Source organism: Crinia signifera, chromosome 2 (genome assembly GCF_055691185.1).
Source record: "Crinia signifera chromosome 2, ASM5569118v1, whole genome shotgun sequence".
In the NCBI taxonomy this organism is placed as follows: Eukaryota; Metazoa; Chordata; class Amphibia; order Anura; family Myobatrachidae; genus Crinia; species Crinia signifera.
The window spans coordinates 47068153-47089632 of NC_139218.1; the positions used below are offsets into that span (position 1 = coordinate 47068153).

The following is a 21480-nucleotide window of genomic DNA, read 5'->3' on the forward strand; positions in this document are numbered from 1 at the left end:
GTCACGCCGTGTCCCTTTACACAGCACTTCTACCCAGGTCCTGACCTGGGTAGAACACAGCTAGGACCTGGGTAGAGGGTGGTATAAATGGGTACGCCGGGTCGGATGACCCGGCTCCCATTTACATCAATGGGGGAAGTACAACCTGCAGAACGCAGCGTCCGCAGGTTGGACGGGGGGGCACAGACAGCCTGCGCTGCTGTCCGCTATACTCTGCAGACTCTGCTATACTCTGCAGACAGCATCAGCGACAGTGTAGGAGGTGAATAGATGCCTGTGTACGGCAGCCATTCACCTCCCGGATGATGGCTGGGGGGGTGCACGGGGGCTGGGGGTAGCCCAGCAGCTTACCTTGGTGCTGGGCTGCCCCCAGCATGGCGATTGGTGTATACGGCGGGGATCACCAGTGGTTCCCAAACTTTCTAAATCATGGCACCCTAGAGTATCAGGATTATTTTCATGGTACCTCTAGAACAGGGCTGGGCAACACCGGCCCTCCAGATGTTAGTGAACTACACATCCCAGGATGCTTTGAATTAGTTTTGCTATGTGGCCATGCTGAAACTGATGCAAGGCATGCTGGGATGTGTAGTTCATCAACATCTGGAGGGCCGGTGTTGCCCAACCCTGCTCTAGAATAAAAGTGTTTTCAGTGTGAAATGGGGGGGGGGGGGGGGGGGGGATTACGTCAAGTGAATTGTGCCTACTGGTCATCCAAGGGCCCCTTACACTTGTGAGATTTTGTGAGATTTCATCCAATTTGAGTCAATTTATCTGACGAGATCTGATGTGCCGTCTGACAAAATCTTATGTGCCTGATGTGTAGGACACAATCCACAATCCTGTGCCATTGAGTATAACCAAGAGATTGGAAGAGATTGAACCTTCTGCACATAAGATAAATCTCGAGTCAATCAGGTTCAATTTGTTGAGACAATAAGTTGACAAGTGTAAGGGGGCCTTTAGTGTCAGTTCCGTCTACTGTTGTTTTGCTTCTGATTGTCTACATGTTTTATGATTGTCAGCCATTATTATAATTTATTACTGGGTTTTTCCTAGCATGTTGACCATAAAATCATACCTCCCAACTTGTAGTCTCCGTAAGGAGGGACACAGGCGTGCACCTGAAATTAGGGGATGTGGTTTACAAAAAAGGGGCGTGGCCTATGAGCACATCTTTCTCGTAAGGCCACGCCCCCTCTTGGCGCTGTGGGGGCATGGCCCAGAGGCTCTTCGAGCCTCTAGCCATGCCCCAGCCCCGCTGGCTGCCGGAATAGACGATGTGCGCATACGCACAGCATCTATTTAGCACTGGGGGGGACTCCCAACAACCCCCCCCCACTGCGGGACACTGTCGGCAGCGGGAGGGTAGCGGGGACGTCCCTGAAAACGGAACGTTCCCACAGGAACTGGGACTGTTGGGAGGTATGAAAAATAGTTGATTGGGTCCTGGACCTCCAACCTGAGGCACCCCTTGCAAGAGCCTCACCACAACCCAGAGTGCCTAGGCACACAGTTTAGGAACTACTGAGGTATGCTTTTGTGGGTGTGTCATAGGATGACATCTTTGTTATTTTCATTAATACAGAAGAAGGAAGGTAATACCTGCTGTAATATTTAGGGCTTTTTATTTGTGATAACTGGTAACAAAATGTGTCTTTCTCTACCGTTACAACTGTTTTCTTGTGTTAATGATCTAGTAGGGATTACCATATCTGATATATACCTGAAGTGAACCTGGCACAGAACTGAACACAAAAGCGCAAGCTTTAGGCGCAATGCACAGAGTGCACCCAGTTGCTCAGAGAGGGGCAAAAGCATACTTTCATTTTGCATATGGTTATTTTTGAGGGGGTCCTTGTATCACACAGGAGGACAACCATTTTTAAGCTGGAAAAAAATGCAAACTGGAATACTAAGGTATCTTATTATAGTTTTTACGGACTCTGCCAGAGAGGCTTATTTCTAGGTGCACTTTGATCAATGTGGGGAAAAAAGCTAACACAACACTGTAACATGTAGTAAAGGCAGTCTAACTATCCTTATGACTTATTTAAGCCATACATGAGGCTATTTAAGGTGAGAACTAGAAACTTTTATGTCAAGAAATCAATTGTACAAAGGGGGTCAGAGGTTGGACTTTGATGTGACCATTACACTTTGCACAGTTTACCTCTGAAGTTTTGTAATCTCAGTGCAAATTGTGCTGCACTATTTGGCAAAAGCATCTCTATGGAACAGAATTTAAGTATGACACGCCCCCTTACACCCCCCACTCCTGGTCCTCCAAGTGTGCTTGGTGCATCATCTGTGTGACACCACCACTTTACTCCAAACTCTGATAAATGTCCCCAATGTTTGGTAAAAACACACATTCCCAAGACATTCCCCCATGAACACTGATATCTGTATCAGAGAAATAGTGAGGTTCTCAGGTGCCAAGAAACATTTTTTATGTGTTGCGTTTAGCTCACAGTCGTCCAGTTACTCATCCGCAGATTTAGGAAACAACAGATACAGACTGAAGAAGGGTAAATTCCAATTGTAGGAGACACTGACACACAAACATATCTATGTAGTAATGTTTCCGGTAGGGAGAAGAACATCATAGGGTTGGGTGACCTCCAAGGGATTATATCAGTACAAACTGTCTTCTGTTACATATGCATGAAATGGGACAAGTACGGATAGACTGCACTGCTTGGCCAGCACAAGCATTCACATTTAATCAATGAAAATGAATATGCACCTGCTGCGAAATGCATAATGTCAGCAACAATCTGAACACCTGCCCACCTGCGCGCGCACACACACACACACACACACACATGCACACATACGCACACATGTGGGATTGGGAGCAATGAACCTTTTGTCCAGAGAACTCTTCGTGCTTAAGGGCTGTGGTCATCCGCCAGTAATAGTGTGACCTCCTCCGCAGATGCTTGGGTAACCTTTAGATCAATTTGGTCAAATCTTTAAAAGCGAACCAAACAGCCATGTTTATCAATGGTCCTACTCCATCGGGTGACATGTATAATTCCATTTTAACACTGTGTAATTCCATTGTACAGTCTGGAATCTGTCCCCCAGAGGAGACGATGGGCCACTTGTAGTATGGACCATCGGGGGTATATCCGATATCCTTGTTGGCCAGTATGGAGACATGGAGTCCTAGGATCCAGCTCTGAGGATGCAGTGGGTGCTTAAGTACAAATAACATTTGTACTGTTGTACCAAAGTGACCGAAAGAGTCACAATTAATTAAATTTTTTTTACAAAATTTGCTAATTTTTCGAGAGCAAATTCAACCCTGCAGCCCTCTGCAGAGGTTCCAGGGCAACCATATACTGTATGGACTGCATTTATACAAACTTGGGGTACCCATGTCTGTTAACGGCACCATCTTGTATCTGGTCGACAGATCGTCAGTGTCTAGATCTACCATGTTATTCTCGACCATGCTTAGATGAACGTGTTTAGAGGCCTAAAGAAAGTCAACACCATCATGGTCAATCCAAAAACCACAACAGCTACCCAGACTGTATTTATTTAGCTATGACAATAAGGTACTTGTTTCCTAGCACGGCCACCCCGATTTGCATCGGGGTGGTCGTGTCGGAAAAATCGCGTTGTTCGCATTGTGGGTTGACGACGGGGCCATATACAATGAGAAATGGGTCATATTGGCCCATTTAACATTGTTTCCTATGTGAGATGGACTCAAAGGAAATCGGGTCCATCGCGGGCATCTTGTACCTTAACTTTAAGGTACACGATGCCCGCGATTGTGGCCGTGGTAGGAAACAAGTACCCAATAATGCAAAAACTATTTTCTTGAGAAAGGTGTACCCTTCTACTATCTACAACTTTCATTGATAACACTCACAAATTGAAGGTTTGACAATATTGTCAACAAAATTGATTAGCCCAAACTGGCACATACAGTAATTGCAGTGTGTGTCCTCCTACCACCAGCAATTCTAAAGAATTATTAAGAATAAATACAATTCAATGACTTTTGGTGTAAAGGTTTTGGTGTTTTATACATTCACACAAAGGGCTCAATCAATTAATTTAAGTTCATCGTTATGACTATCGTAGGGTTCCTGTAGGGTTGGCTGCATTCTGATAATATATTACACGAGTCAAGTTGATTGTTTTTTTCCTATGCACACCAGACCTCCTCTCTGTAATGTCAATGAAATAGCTGCATAGAGAAAATAATAGTTTACCTCCATGTATTTAACACATGTAATCACAGTCATGGATGTCTCTCTAGGGCCCCAGGAGTACATGGCAAGCATAACCGTCTCCTCTGTGATGCTATGACCACACTCCTGGTGAATGCACCATGTATATAATAAAAGAAGGGGCGTAGCCTGTCTTCCTGCATTCTGTGGGCGCTTCCACCACTAGCCCTGTGGAAATTTCTGCAGCCCTGATCACATCGCAAATTCTGTGCCTATTTCGGCAGAAAGTCCTGGGCTGTCCCAAAATTGTTATCTTCAACTCAACTTCCCGTGGCACAGGCAGAGACAGGTGTGTAGTTACCTTCATTATGACTCATGACACATCCCCAGAACTCTCCAGTCATGCCCTCATGTCACGATTTCTCATTTCTTCCACCCACTAACCACATCGGTTTGAGTCATGTTTCCATCTGAAGCACAAATTGGAAGATTAATCTGCTAAAGGGCAATCCCACAGGAAGATACATTTTTTTAATAAACAACACTTTACCCCTAGGGCCATCTTAACAAATTGGCACATAGGAATATGGCCCCAGGCCTCTATATACAAATAGGCCTGTTATCATGATGATAACCAGCCACCCAGTTGGCCATGGAGTCAGTAATAATCATAACTATTAAAAGTATATTTCTACGTTCCTTCCATAATAATGCAATTTACACATCTACACCCAACGAGCAATGGCTTCTAACAGTAGGCCCTTCATTATTTTCAGCTCCAGGCTTAATCCGCTTAACCCAGTGGTCAGGGAACTTGGTCCTCATTACCCCACACAGTGCATGTTTTGCTGGTAACCCAGCAGGTGCACAGGTGTACTACCGTATTTGCCGGCGTATAAGACGACCCCCCCAACATTTCCACTCAAAATATAGAGTTTGTTATATAAATGCACCCGGCGTATAAGACGACCCTCCCACTTGGAGGCATGTTTTTCAGGGGAAAAAAGTAGTCTTATACGCCAGCAAATACAGTAATTACTCAGACACATTTTATAAGGTCCGCAGGTGGAGTTAATTATTTCACTTGTGATTCTGTGAGGATACCTGCAACACATGCACTGCGTGGGGTAATGAGGACCGATTTCCCTGACCACTGGCTTAACCCCTCAAGTAATATCTGCCAGTGATGCAATATCTGTTATGACAAGCCGGAAGATATACAATATAGACAGAGCTGTTATTATAACCGGTATAACCAGTGTTTTGTGTTTCATGTGAATAGAAAGCCCGGTACTACGCTTCCAGATGTGAGCTTCTTTAAACGGTGAGGTCCCTGATTTCAGACCACACAGGTCTCCAACATGGAGTCTGTGGGAGGGGACTAAAGGTACCACTTGTAGTTGGTTGCTGTTATACTCTCATTTCAGAACAGTGGGATTGGTGGATGAGTCACTGTTTGCCAAACAGAGTATGCAGAACAGGGTCTTACTCCGAGGAGACTGTCTAGCAGAGGAAAAGCAAGGCAGATGCTATTTCTGTGCTAAATTCCTTAGTCAGTGCCTGGAGAATGCAAGCTAAGGCACAAAAGAATGTGAGAAGAGTGTCTGCAATGGAAGCCCAAGCTTGTGAGAAGTAAAGCTATTATATAAGGACTCTACCTTAATAAACCTCACAACCAATGTCAGGGCCTAGAATAAGGAAAGCATCAAACAGCAAGGGCAGAAGATATGTAACTATCCTTTGAAAAAAATTGAAGAAAAATATGAATTTATTTTAATAATAAGATATGTTTCCTTATTTATATACCCACGGCATTAAGAGGTCACTTGCCGCCACTGTTAAATGGGTGCCGGATGACTGACAGACAGTCGGGATTCCGATAATAATTACACAGACGTCGGATTCCAGACTTTTAAAACCCTGACACTCAGGATCCCGACGGCCACCGGCTACTCTCCCTTGTGGGGGTCCACGACCACCATAGAGAGAGAATAGAATAGGTGGCGAGCGTAGCAAGCCACTGTGCCCGTAGCGAGCCCGCAAGGGGCTTCGTTGTACCCCCCCGCCAGAGGCGTAACTCTGGGAGACAATGGAGTCATCTGCCGCCGGGCTCCTGCTCCCAAGGGGGCACCTCTCCTCTCCTTTCAGTTTGAATCAGTTCATTGAAAGCCATCAATATCACTTCTGTGGCTGACTCATCCACATAATGGCCCTTATTCTGGTCTGTGCGGCCGGAGCCGCATACGTTGCTCCGGCCGCACAAACCAAACCCCGCCTACAAGACGGATCGCCACGGCCGTCCGTACGCGGACGGCTGGCGATCCGCATGAAAATGGTGGGGCGTACGCCTCCACCATGGTGGGAGCTGCCCCCTGCATTCGATGGTCGACGACCATCGAAGGCAGGGCCGCACGCTCCCCCCGCTCACGCAAGCTTAGACCACACGGACAATCGTCCGTGTGAAAGCTTGTATTTGGGCGGAGAGCTGACATCCGGCGATGTCAGCTTTCCGCCCCCATCACTGGCGTCATAGCCTCATTACCATGCATACGCCCCGCGTTTGCATGGGAACGCCCATGAAACGCGGGGCGTATACATAGGTAAATGAGGCTATCAAGCCCCTCACGCCCCTATACGCCCCCTTTGCGGCGTATAATTTTTGTGTGCGGCGAATTCGCCTGCACATGCGCAGAGTGACCTCAGCGCATGTGCAGAGTGAAAACATCGGCGGTACGGCCGCACGCGATTAGAATAAGGGCCAATATCATTTTTGCAAGTGTCACAACCTGTATTCCTGTATTAGAACCCATGACCTGTCTTACTGGAGACAGACACCTTACTGATTGAGCTTTATGGGGGGCACAAATATTTATCTTGCCTCCGGGCAATTGGGGCGAACTTACGCCACTGCCCCCCGCTGTCTGAGTCCGGGCAGTTGGGGTTCCAACATCGGGCTAATGACTGTCGGAAGAACTCGGCAGTGACTTTCTCCGGCTCCAGGGCTGATTAAACTTGGATAAGCCCTATTTGGCAAAACCAGATATTTTTCCCCCGTGTTTTTTCCCCCGTGATGTATCTATAATGTGAGGAGTATATGCAGTTCACATGGTTTCTCAAGCTGCAGAATCCGCACCCTCGAGAGATTCTCTATCTGTGGCACTCTCTTCTTCCACCCAGTGCCACCATGTTTCCAGCAGTGTGTTCGGAAAGATGGCGCACACAGTGGCTTCACTGCTTCCTGCCAATGCCCCGACATTCTGAATGCATAGCCCAAAATCCGGCCCCATGGGGTTGGGGTGTGGCATCGCCTTACAGACACAACTACTACTGGCATAAGCATGGGGGGGGGAGCCCTGCGACACGGTGACGGGGGCCTACTGCACTCTTGCCACCTCAGACCGTATTATATTACTCCCATGCCCCCAATTAAACGTGCAGTGGTTTCCGCAGCAGACCATTCAGTCCTACTACGTTTATTCACCTAATGTCAGCAAATCGTCCACAAAAACTCATATTTCTTGCAACACCTAATTTAGGCCATCACTCTGCCAATTAAATGTTTAATTTCACTAAATGTGACAATAACATGTAGAAGGTAATGTGCTAAAAACCTGTGCCCTATTATTACTATCCCTTATACAGCGCCAAACTCCTATTACTCAGCACTGCACAGAGACTATGTAATCACTAACACCGGTCCCTGCCCCTAATGCTGCCAGCAGTAGCCCTACAGAACTGTATACTGTACAGGCAGCTACTGTTCTTTCCTGAGCTAGGTCCATTCAGTCCAAGAAGTCTGTCCATTTGGTCATCATAAGTATTTGCTGACTGTTGGGATGGCAGAATGTTCCACAGAGCTTGGATGCATATTACATACACTCTGTTCCAGTTGCACATTCTTTCACATATAACTTTCCCTTCTCAATCTGCTCCCTGGTAAACACAGACTGCAGAGAGCAGGGTGCACAGACTGAGCAGTGCATTCCCAGCCCACCTACTACAGGGGGAACACTCCTCCCACCGGCAGATAAAAAGCCTGGTGAATGGTAACTGCTGCTGGTCAGAGCACTTCCAATCCCAGTCCCTCACTGTCACATGTCTGCATTACACCTTTCCCTGGGAGCTGGCATAATAACCAAGGTAAGAGCATGGCATGTTTTACTTTATAACAAGTATGCCACCTGCTGCACACATAAGTCTGGTCAGTTTGGGGAGTGGGGCAATAATACCCACCTATGATATAGATAGATAGATAGATAGATAGATAGATAGATAGATAGATAGATAGATAGATAATCAGCTCATAGTAATTGTGTGTTATATTGCTTTCCTGCCATCATCAGTACCAGTGCCCAGCCTGAGATATGGATGTATGTGGTTTGCTGGTGAAGGTGGATGTGGCACACTAGCTCTGGCTCTGCAGTGAGGTGATGCCAGGTCCTACAGTTGCAGCAGCAGCCAGTGCCACTCTCTACAGGGACTGGCAGCAGGTGCACCTTGTAGATCCTGGACACTGGGCAGTAGTAATGCCGGTGGATGTGCAGCTACAGTCACTGTGGCTCGGAGCAGGTGGACAGTTTATTCAGATTTTTAATCCATTTACAGGCTAGTTTAGCAACTAATCTGCCATACAAAATGTGCGGCACTGGGTTGTACAGGAAAGCAGTATATTTCAATTTAAAAAATCAGTGTATGTGTGGCTGTAGATGTTAATTAAAATAATTAGTAGAATTAAGTTTGCAAACACTGGAAGGTAACAAGCGTAATATGGAATTAAAGGACATGAGTCGTTTACATAATGCTTGTTATTGCTATTTTATAAAAATTCGTTATTTTGTAATTTCATATAATTATTTTATGATCACTTATATCAGGGCAATAGCTGCAATGTTTGTATATATGCTTGTAATTACGATAAATACATGTATCTCTCCCAATTCTATATTGTGAGGCAATACGAATGTGTAATACAGAACCTCACTAGAACAGGTGTATACAATGCACATACTCCTGAGAGTTCTTGCAGAGAGTGATTTCCTATTTAAAATGAAAAGCCCTTTAGGAAATGGGAATTCTATTCTCATCACACTTAGAGAATTATTTTCAATAGTTGATAAATGTGTTATTAATTACCCTAATATGTATTTTATTTTAATGGTATCTAACAAGTGTTGGAGTGTTCTGCAACTAGACCATGTTTAGTTTATATGCTCGGATACATCTATTGGTTGTAGAGGCTGGTGTCACATGTTGCTGTGGAGCGAATGATAATCCTGTATGACTGCTTTGAATGATGATGTGGCCCAACGCACTGGTTCATACATTATTATAGGATGTACCATGAACATGTAAATAATTTCAAAGAATCTGTGGTAATAATCTGTCCTCATTGGTCTATATTTTCCCCACCTATTGGCTACCATACCTGTAACTTACTCCTTAATGGTGCAGATGTATTAAGCCTTAACAAGAGATAAATGCAAGGGTGATAAAGAGAGATAAACGTCCAGCCAATCACCTGCTAACTGCCATGTTACAGGCTGTGTTTGAAAAAAGTCAGTAAGGAGCTGATTGGCTGGACATTTATCTCTCCTTATCACACTTGAATTTATCTCTTGTTAAGGCCCCAATGTGCGCTACCGTAATCCTTGTACAGCTAAGGTAGCCATCAGAATGTGGCTGTTGTAGACCACGACAGTTTTCAGGCCCTGGAAATGAATCAAAGCAAAAGGGCAATGGTTCCCAAACTTTCTTGTATCAGTATAGCATCAGCATTTTTTTTTTTGCAGGATCTCGAGAATAAAGTTTTTTTTTGTAAATTTTGAAAAAAATATTAAGTCATTTGTGCCTAGCTCTCATCCTTAGGGTCAGTTATGTGGTGGTGTACAGTTGTTGTTGTTATTATTATTATTAACAACAGTTATTTATGTTGCGCACACATGTCCTGCAGAACTGTATAGAGAATATTTAAACATTCATTCAGACCCTGCGCCAGTGGAGTTTACAATCAAAATTCAATACCACATGTAATCGCGCACAAATTCTAGAATGAATGTTGGGAGTTAATTTTGTTGGGAGCCAATTAACCTACCAGTATATTTTTGGATTGTGGGAGGAAACCAGAGTAAACCCATGCAAGCACAGTGAGAATATACAAACTCCACACAGATAGGGCCATGATGTGTATCAAACCCATGACCTCAGTGTTGTGAGGCAGTAATGCTAACCATTACACCATCCGTGCAGCACCTAATTGCCCACGTGTTTTATGATTGGCAGCCACTAGCACTGGTTTTGCCTAAACCTGATTTGCTCCTCGACCACCAACTCGAGGCACTCCTGGAAGAGCATCCTGGCACCCCAGGGTGCATAGGCATATAGTTTGGGAACCACTGCAGAAGGGTAATTTATCATTGACCAAGCAAAATAATGGGCACCATGTAAATGTGGTGGATTCTATGGGTCGGATGTAACAAAGTCCAAACTCGGCGGCCGTGTGGGAGATCGGCCAAATTCGGATGTATTTTTTAAAAGGGACAATTATTTAAAATGCATGAAAATAATTGCCCCTTAAAAAAAACCATGTCTTCGTCTGTCCAGCATACCGCATGGACGAATTACATCCGGTATCATGTTCCAGCCCATTTCTTATGGCTTACCTGCTCTGTCCCACATATATAGTGGGCGTTATTCTTTTTTTCCTCTCTGTATTCAAAACTTCTTTACATTACGGTAAAAGTATTCAAAACAGGAGCTTAAAATGTACGTCATAAGTTTTTTGTACTTGTACATTTTTATACACCAGCCGCCTTCATAGCACGTTGACAATTCTAATTAATGTCATAAATGTTCAAAACGGTTTCTGAGTGCATTAGAACTTCCAGGACCCTTAATCTTCTGCTTTACATATTGCAAACACTACAGTGTATTACATAGTAAGATTTAAGTATTTGTGGTCGGTTTTCTCTTTGCAGGTGCATTTGGTTAATTAACTAACTGGTTTACTTTTTCCTTCTTACGTTTGCTCAAAAATATTTGCCCCACTCAAAGTGATCACAAAGTTGTAGATTGTTTTTCATATATATGCTCATGAAGGTAAAATATACTGTGAAAAACCACATCCTCTCTAACAAACCTTATCTAAACCTAATGTGGGGTACACACCAGGACGACCTGCTCACGATGCACATTGTGAGCTGGTCGTCAGTGTTTCTTCCAACCCGCTCACCATGACGCGGGGGGCACGACCCGCTCGCGATGTGCACCGTGAGTGGGTCCGATCCTATGGCGACCCGCACCCGGGTGTATGGTCGTGTCCAGATCCTACCTGCTGCAGGTAGGATCTGAATAACGACCGACCCGCGGGACCGCGCATCGGAACGGTATCGGTCCACACCAGGACAGAAAAGGGCCCAATCACCGCACAATCTACATCCAATCAGTCGTAATTGGATCTAGATTGATGGGATCGGACCCTTGTCGTCCTGGTGTGTACCCAGCATAACTACCATTGTAACACCCTCTGCGGGATCTTATGCTACTTTGTGAAACTCTGGCATGCTGTACATTATTATTGTACAGTATGATTACTTAACAATGTCAAATGAAAGGATCTTACAAAAAAAAAATAATAATTTTGAAATGAAAGGAAGAAAAATGTGGTTTTTTTTTGTTTCTTTTGATGTTATCAGATTGCGCTTTAATTTCTTATATAAACACTCATGTTTTTCTTACCAGTCTCTGGAGTTCTGGCAGTACGTTTGGTCATACCTCTGGTTTTTATTACTTCTTTACATTTCTATAGAGCTTTTTAATATATAATAACCAGGCTCTTGACATAAAAGCAAAATCCATAACAACATTTAGCTTTGGGGCTCCGCCGCATTAAATATATCCCACAAAAGAATAATACATAGGAAATTTGCTACAATATCTGTTCTACAGAACTCCTGAATTGCACTGGATGGTAAATGAGGCTTCAGCTGCTAGAACAAATCCCTGTCTACCATCGCATCTGTTATTGATGTTCTGCTGAATTGAAATATTGCCACTTAAATAGGGAACAGACGACTTTCACTGTTAAACTTTTTTAGTTGTTAGGTACAAAACAAAAAGTTTATAGGAGCAAATGTTTTTCTAGGTGCTCAGCATGTCCCCCCCCCCCCCCCCCCCCATTGGTAATAAAATAGTAAATTATCTTCTCAGTGTATTTGCAATATTATAATGTGGATGTTACATTTTATTGGGCTATGCCACCGAGTTTATATTCTACGCGCAAGTAATAAATTAATATGTGATCTTAATCCCACATACAAGGTTTTTTTTAAAATAGCAACTATTGTAGCTTTTAAGCATGTATTAGAATGGTAGCTATGCTATTATAAATTCTGGAGGGAAAACTGATATGGCTGCCAGACACATACACTCAAGCTCTCAACAGGTCATTTCAGACTGAGCTCAGAGGAGTGTTCCAAAGTGTCACTGAACATTACATCATGCAAACCTTCCAACAATCTGTAATGTGACGTAGGCAGCCGCGTACACCTGAATAGTTGGCATGGTCTCATTAGGAGGGGTTGGACCTGTTGACCCCGGGAGTTTCCATCAGTCTGAGGGGCATGCCCAGCAATACCAGAGACGCTGAGTTGCCCCCAGTCCCTTGCTACTATGCAGAGCAGTGGTGAGTGTTCTATCCTTAATTTTACCTCTCCACAGGGTATGCAGGTGGAACAGTACCCAAAATCTATCCTTGACAGTATTAGCCCTGCTCTAGTAATACCTATTTTCCTCTGAAACAAAAATAAAATAAATAAGAAATAAATAAGTTTAGTGATTACAAATCAAGTTATTCAGTGTTGGGGCAGTTTAGTAGAAACATAGCAACTACTTTCCCTTTTTAACTCTAGAATCTGTCTTGGACATACTGTTCTAGAGCATGTTCTCTAATCTAGGTTTCCTCATCCCTTAATATAGCAATAGAATTTAAATTAAAATATCCTTCCTAAGACGGTATTCATATGTTATATTGTTACTAGTTAAAAGCCTGTCAAAACGTATGTACTTTCACTTTTGAGCTGTGACAGTTTTTATCACACAAATTCTCCACTCCACCCCTAGTCCCTATTTGCTCCTACTTCCAATCTATGTCTTCGCAGCTCCCTCTTTCCATATACAGCAAGTTTGAAACAGGTCAGTGTCCCTGCAAAAATTGCTTTTACTTTCTGTTATGACATCTTTTAGCACACAAAGGAGTAATTTGGTCCGTCTAGTGGCCTCTGGCGGTACTTAGCTTAATAGAGATGAGGAATAGTTATTCATGTTGTACAGAGAGCAAGAACATTACTCATTAACAAAATCATTCAGTGTGTGGTCTGGATGTATTTGACCATTGGACTAGATGACGATGATTATGATTAGTTATATTGGGGTGTATTCTAGTTCATTCTTTCTGACAAAATCCTTCTTAGATGGACAAAACCATGTGCACTGCAGGGGGGCAGATTTAACATGTGCAGAGAGAATTAGATTTGGGTGAGTTATTTTGTTTCTGTGCAGGGAAAATACTGACTGCATGATTTTACACTTCAATATAGATCTCACTTTGAAGAAAAACCCCACCCAAATCTAATTCTCTCTGCACAAGTTACATCTGCCCCACCCGCAGTGCACATGGTTTTGTCCATCTAAGAAGGATTTTGTCAGAAAGAATGAACTAGAATAAACCCCATTGTTATATATTGTAGAGGGGATAATATATAGGACCTTATTAATTCTTAGATAAATGATTTGAAACTTGGCTTTTTCCTGCATCTCTGACTTATCTGTTTGTCTTTATCATTTGCATTTAAAAGCCCATTGATATTTCAGAGACATGTACTGTAGGTTGTTGTTTTTTTGTTATAGTAATGCTTATATCAGTGCAAACATCATTGTCTCTAATGGTTTTACATATCATTTTCCACTTTGAGAATGCTGCTTGCTAAGTTGTACTGTTACGGCCGCTGTACATGGGCCAACAATAGCACATTTTTGATACTGTGCACTACAGAACGCTTGACTCCTGTTTTAGCCATTTTAAGCCAAAAATCTGTAGCACATATCAGACCACTTCAGAAGTAGCACTATGTGCTGCCAGGGAGAAGGAACACGTTCTGACTGTAGTCAGGCCCAGATTTGTGGAAAGGCCATATAGGCCTAGAGTGGCAGAAATGCAAGGGTGTCAAACTGCCATTAGGAAAATACATTTTAGACATGGATCTGATCGTAGGGATCTGTGGGATTGCTTAATCAGTATGTTGTTTCATTATGATGACCGGAAAAAAAATCCGTTCTGCTACTGAGCAGGGGTGGGGCTGTAATGGCATGGATTACATCACTACGGGGAGGATGTACCAAGCACCGGCGGTGCATCCCACCGCCCATCGTCACAATGCTCATCCCATATGTAATGGCATATGCGATGAACAACACAATGGGCAGCTCTCCCGATAAGAGCTGTCCTTTGCGGTCCCCGCGGCTGCCTGTACTTCCTGGTTTCTTACCTGGAAGTCCTTCTTTGCATGCACAGAGACTCTGAAGGCCGTGGAGCATGCTGGGAGGGATCCCTCACATAGCAGCGCTGCGGAGAGGAGCCCATAGGCTTCTCTTCTAGTTGGCTTAACCCATTGCAGTTAAGCCCTGCTGGAAGGGGCTTTAGTTCTTTCGAAAATTAGGTAAAAACCCAGAAAACAGGGTTTTTAGCACATTTTCTTTCTTTAGTACATCCCACCCAATATATATCTCTACTTCCCAGATGATTCCAAAGAGTTTGTGGAGAGGAGGCAGATGTTTAATATGGATTCATTCTGTGGGTATGCAAGCTTTACAGGAGTGCGGGCCGAGGGGTCCCACACCACACGCTGTACACCCATGCAAATCACTTACCTCTCTCTGTCAGCACTACAGGTATAACCGAGAACATGGTGCAAGCATGCGCATGTGCACTGACAATCCCCGGAGATCCTATGGAGATCGGTATATATGCAGTGAGAGAAGGGGGACCCTCACAGAAGCTGCACTCTGGCTCTCTCCTCTCTTTATCCGCAGCTGTCCCTCATAGATCCTATGAGCTAATTTATAATGATTGTGCATGAGCATGCCATTGCCCACAATATATGGGGAGTTCTGCATGATGTGGGAGGGTCTTAGTGATAAGTGAGGTAGTCTATGACTATTAGGGAGGTCTTAGGATATCGAAGGGTCTTACTAAAATGTAATGACAATGGGGAGGTTTAAGCGGTATATGGGGGTGATTGGAGCTAGAGAGGAGCACGTACAGACAGTATGGGATGAGTGATGGGGGGGGGGGGGCAAGGTGTTATTGGATATCTAAAAAAAAATGCATATGCACTAGGTCAAAACTAACATAGTAAAACATGTATGCATATCTGTGCCTACTTACATGCATTATTTTTTGCAGGTAATGCAAAATAATTCTGGTTGTCTCTACATTATTGCTAGCTATTAGAGGTGGTCCATAGAGGTTGCCATCAAGATACAGAATAGTCAAACAATATATTATTATAATTGATCGACTGATTTTAATTAATCAGATGTCACAAAGGGTCCACATCGCTGACGCTGTACAGTGATGCCACGGCACATAGAACTTCACTTAAGCCTACAGTAATTATTTATTTGCTGGGTATTTCCTGAAAACAACCATTTCCAGGGGGGGGGGGGAGGGGGCAGAAGATCCAGTTCTGTGAATGAGCAATGACATCCAAAGCTGTTGAAAGCAATAGCTGCAGGTGCGGGACCAATCAGTACAACGGACCGTTCATACATTGCCCTGCATATCAGCATTGTCTCTTGTAGATAGCAGTGCCGATAATGTCAGTGGTGCAAAGTGCCAGTCATATAGTGGGTACATCTAAAATATTAGGCAGGAGCTCCATAGTGTGTTTATCAAAGGTGTAAAAGGTTTATTCAATAAAAACCGTAGTGATTTTAGCATAAACCTCTGTGTATCCTACACAGGTCGAAGGAACAGTTACACTCTCTCCAGGTGTCTCCGAGGGGAGCTGCCAGTCTGACCTAAGTGCTGACAACGATCCAAACATTGGGACTATCAGTTCCTAATTGAGGACACTCTTAAGGACTTGCGCACATTTTTCTTTGTTTACATATAGATATATATATATATTTATATATATTTGTGCTGTTTGAAGAGCTTCACACATCTCAATAGGATAGCATATGTCCACACCCCCCTTCCCCCCCCCCCACGGGAAGGCTGGGGGTCAAGTCGGAGGTTGCGAACAGGCAGCACGTCCAACCTCGGGATTGGGTAAAATCGGCCCAAATCAGACTAGGGTGTGGGGTCCTTTATGCTTTTCGGTGAAACTTTGGAACTTTAGTAAGGTGGACTGTCCTGCATGACCACAGCCATGAAGGTCTTCTGTGCTCACACGACTGCTCTGTCACTAGCACACTGTGAGAACATAAAAGAGAGCGAGCGTCGACTAGACGCGAGAGAAAATAAACTACTAGGATGGGCTCCATTACCATTGTAATCCCATAGGCAGTGGGGAACAGTAGGGAAAGTGGGAAGATAACAAAGGGGGAGGGCAGGAGAAGAAATAGGTAAAGTGACCCCTCCCCAGGGCGTATCACCATACTTAAGGAAGGCCAGGTATAGGGGGAGGGTCATTAGGAGCAGAATACCTGAGAAGTGTTTGTGTGAAGAGTGAAGCGCCAGAGAAGAGAAAAGAAAGCCATGGACCGTCCAAAGAGATCCAAGGAGACCCCAGCGCGGTACCGGGGACCAATACAGCAGCAGAAAGGGAGAAAGAAGGCACCTGCAGGAGGTCGGAGATCGGTGACCAGAGGACCAGAACCAGCAATGGAGGAGGCCGGCCGAGTGAGGGAGGAAGGACACATCCAGCGACAGGAGGAGGACTGCTTACTACAGCGGGGTGAGCCAGCGATGATCGGGACCCTAACTCAGGATCCGGTAATCAGCCACCCAGGGCTGCACTCACAGCCAGAGCGCAGCCCGCCCCCCCTCTTTCCGACGCCCAGTAGCAGCATCCAGGATAGCGGCTTCTCCGCATCCAATGCGCCCGTCGGTCCCCGGCTCCCGCCTACCTCCTCACAGCCGCAGCCCGGACACCGCCGCCAATACACGGCGCTAGGCACTCACGCCGAGGCAGCGCCGCCCGGTCACGGACAGTTCTCACCAGCGCCGCCCAGCCAACCCCAGCACCAGGCGCTTCACTCCCGCGACGGGGCAGCATCACCCGCCCACATCCACCCGCCGGCACCGGAACCCTCGTGCGGGTCAGCCCCGGCCCGCCAAACCCAGTTCTCTGCGCTCAACCCCAGCGACGGGTCAGCGCCACCTGCCCGCAGCACACAATCCCCCAACCTCTTCTCCTCATGGGACCCCACACCCGCTAGTATCCTCACCACGCAGGCCCCCCAAAATGGCACCCAGCCGCCCCCCATGCAATTTCAATACCTCAACCAGGGCGGACACGCAGCAGCAGGCCAGAAGGGAGGGGGTGGGGGAAGGAGCCAGCACTTCCCCTCTACTACAGAGCCCACCCCTCCCCCCAGCAGAGAACCCCTGCCAAGCAGCTTCATTAACCAAGTGCAGCAAGGGTCGCTGCAGACATCTGTTGCCCCCAGCAATTACCCTCAGTTAGGCACCCCACCACCTAATGCACAGCAGAGGTCACTGCAGCCAGATTCTGCCCAGTTCAGGCAGCCCACACCCAATCAGACCACCCAGCCAGAGCACAGCAACATGGCGGGGCCCATGCATAGCGCCCCAGTGCAAGCAGCCCCCGCAGCACCCAGCCAATATGCCACTTACGGTCATCCACCCCAACCTGCCCACATACCTCAGCACGCACCTGCAGTAGGGCACTTGCCAAACACTGCCACACACGAATGGCCAAGGCCGGCTCCGCAGGCACAACCTGGGCACATGGCATCCGGGCATAACCAATATATGCAGCCCACACCAGCAACACAAACGCATGCACCCCAGGAAGCTCACAGTCACAGCGCTGCAAGTGGCTGGCCCCAGCATGCACCATCTCAATTTGCGCAAAGGTACACACCATATCCAATTCCTGCCATAACATCCTACACACAGCAGGGGCCAATGCACTTTACCCAGCACGTGCCACAGCAGTACCCTTTTCCTACCAACCAGGGAGCATATACACCAATGGCAACCCACCACGAACCACGCTCCAGCTACCCCCATCAGCCCCACAGTGCGCACCCGGGACAATGGCAATATCCTCAACCATGGCAACCTTACCAGGCGAGGCAACCCCCACCGCTACAACAGTGGACGCAGCAGGCAGCTGTACCCAGTGAATACCCACATCAGAGGGACAAAACAACCGAAAATGTCCCACCACAGGGTCTTCCAAGCAATACAACAAGCACGCCCCCGGCAGACGGACAAGAAGGTTCGGGAGCAATAGTGCAGCAAAGGGAGGAGGAGCCACAAGCGAGCAATCAGGACGGCAATGCAAGCGGGACAGACGAGAGCAGTGGTGAGTCAAACATAGGGTCTGCGGACTCTGACTCTGACGCAGGGGACAGTGATAGTGATGCTGACAAAGCTAACCCGGGCCAGGCAAAACTTTTTAGAATGCTTAGGCAGTTTAAGAAAGGGGAAAAGGGCAACCAGAAGAAGAGCAAGAAGAGGAAGAGCAAGGAGCTGGAGAAAGTGGAATCACTGACATGCGCATCCACAACTATTGACAGGGGTGTGCGTAGTGCGGTGGAAAAGGATATAAAGACTGGGAAATACGTGGATATCTTTGCCATGACGAAAGAAGCTAGAAAAGCAAGCGGGCGGGCAGCTAGCAAAGGCCCAGGGGCGGAGGCAGAATATAGAACATACAACAAATGGTTAAGCGGGATGTATAAATTTGCAGCATGTTACCTTAAGACCAGGCCTGGAGAAAGCATGAATGTGTTAAAATACATGAACATGATACACGACATGGTGGAGAACAGTAAAGCAAACATCTGGCGGGAGTATGATGAAGCTTTTCGTAGGAAACACAGCGGGCGGAAAGTGCTAACGTTAGGGGCAAAGGATGTGGAAATATGGCTGGATGTAACGCAGCCCAAAGAAGAACAGCCCAGTGGGCAGGGGAGTGGGGCGGGGAGGCCTAGCTCACAGGGAAGGCTGGGAGGAAAGTGCTTCGCATACAACAGCACACAGTGCACCAGAGGTGAGGAATGCAGATTCAGACACGCATGCACACATTGCAGCAAAGGACACCCAGCAATGGAGTGCAACAAAAAAACATGGGGATTCACAGGAGCCAAGACAGAGGGAGGTCAACAGGATAAGTAGGGCCGCGGCTCCAATACAATTGGGAGAATGCAATATGGTCTAAGGGGTAACACAATAAGGGAAGCTTTCAGGGAGGCGGCACCACAGGCACAACTGCTAGGAACCAGTCCACCTCATCCAGGGCAGATTATCACCAAGTCACTTCACAGGCATGCACCTCGGCATAACCGGGTTGTAACCTAGCAGGCAGAGGGGGGAAGTTTTAACCAGACAACCTTAAAACTAGGTAACCGGGAACATAACCATTAGATAGAACAAGCGGAGTACAAATGGCGGAGTAGAGCCAGGAGGTTGGCGTAGGGTCACGGGAATGTGGCGGGCTGCGGTTCTAGGAACCTAGCATTGGCGGAAGTACTGCGGGCCAGCCAAAATGGCGCCAGGAAGCGGAGGCACCCCCCAGCTAAGGGGGTGAAGAGCTCCAAGGCCTGGCGTCGGGGGGCAACGTGAAGGGTGACCCCGGGCGGTTACAGGTTTTAAGTTGCGAGAAGGGGTCCCTGGCCCCCCAGGCGGCTTGATTCAGTTACGATACAGGGCTGGTGGACCGCAGTGCTTAGCTTCGCCACAGAAGCAAGTAACAGTATATATTTGTAAGCAAATTAATAAATGTGACCACTAATTCGCCAAAAGTACATGACTCCGTTTGTTTATTTCAGGTACCAGGGGAGGGGGAGAAGGGGGGATTTCATTTGTTAGGGGTAAAATGGTGGGAGCATCAGACGATCAGAGGTTTAAAGAGAGCGAGCGTCGACTAGACGCGAGAGAAAATAAACTACTAGGATGGGCTCCATTACCATTGTAATCCCATAGGCAGTGGGGAACAGTAGGGAAAGTGGGAAGATAACAAAGGGGGAGGGCAGGAGAAGAAATAGGTAAAGTGACCCCTCCCCAGGGCGTATCACCATACTTAAGGAAGGCCAGGTATAGGGGGAGGGTCATTAGGAGCAGAATACCTGAGAAGTGTTTGTCCCACCCGCCCACCCCAAGAGGAAGGAAGAACGAACAACAAGCAGAATTATGATGCAATGGAACATATATTAACAGAGGCGGAAGTACTGCGGGCCAGCCAAAATGGCGCCAGGAAGCGGAGGCACCCCCCAGCTAAGGGGGTGAAGAGCTCCAAGGCCTGGCGTCGGGGGGCAACGTGAAGGGTGACCCCGGGCGGTTACAGGTTTTAAGTTGCGAGAAGGGGTCCCTGGCCCCCCGGGCGGCTTGATTCAGTTACGATACAGGGCTGGTGGACCGCAGTGCTTAGCTTCGCCACAGAAGCAAGTAACAGTATATATTTGTAAGCAAATTAATAAATGTGACCACTAATTCGCCAAAAGTACATGACTCCGTTTGTTTATTTCAGGTACCAGGGGAGGGGGAGAAGGGGGGATTTCATTTGTTAGGGGTAAAATGGTGGGAGCATCAGACGATCAGAGGTTTACTCCTCTGTGTGCTCACTCTCCAGTGTGTGTACATTCTATCTCCAATCTGCTACCTGAACCTGTGCTTCTGTTTCTTGGAACTGTGTATCGCCTTCTAGCCAGATACCTGCCACTCTCTCCCATTCTTATTGCTATTGCCAGCATTATGCATACCCAGCCTGTGCTCAACTTACTGTCCCTAGTTTCTGCTCAGCTGTCTATCTCTGCTATATTCCTCTGGCTCCAGTCTGGTTCGTCTATTGTTTACTTTGGTTTTAGTTGGTTCCAGCCTACTGTTTCCTGTGGTTAGTCCGGTTCAAGTTTGCTGTCTCTTCTGGTTCCAGTCCGGTTCAATTTTGTTCCTTACTCCAGTTCCAGTCCGGTTTAAGTTTGCTGTCTCTTCTGGTTCCAGTCCAGTTCAAGTTTGCTGTCTTTTCTGGGTCCATTTGCTCTTTCCTCCAGTTCCAGTCCGGTTCAAGTTTGCTGTCTCTTCTGGTTCTAGTCCAGT

The 21480-nt window shown here is 46.3% G+C and overlaps 1 protein-coding gene across 2 annotated transcripts in view; it reads left to right on the forward strand.

Moving 5' to 3' along the window:
• The first annotated feature begins 8169 nt into the window (after positions 1–8169).
• The window catches only part of COL8A1 (collagen type VIII alpha 1 chain), a 94027-nt gene continuing 80716 nt past the window's right edge, over positions 8170–21480 (forward strand). For both annotated transcript variants that reach the window (XM_083171966.1, XM_083171967.1), the window contains exon 1: positions 8170–8333. The gene's annotated coding sequence lies outside the window, so the exon portion shown is untranslated. The remainder of the gene's footprint in view (positions 8334–21480) is intronic.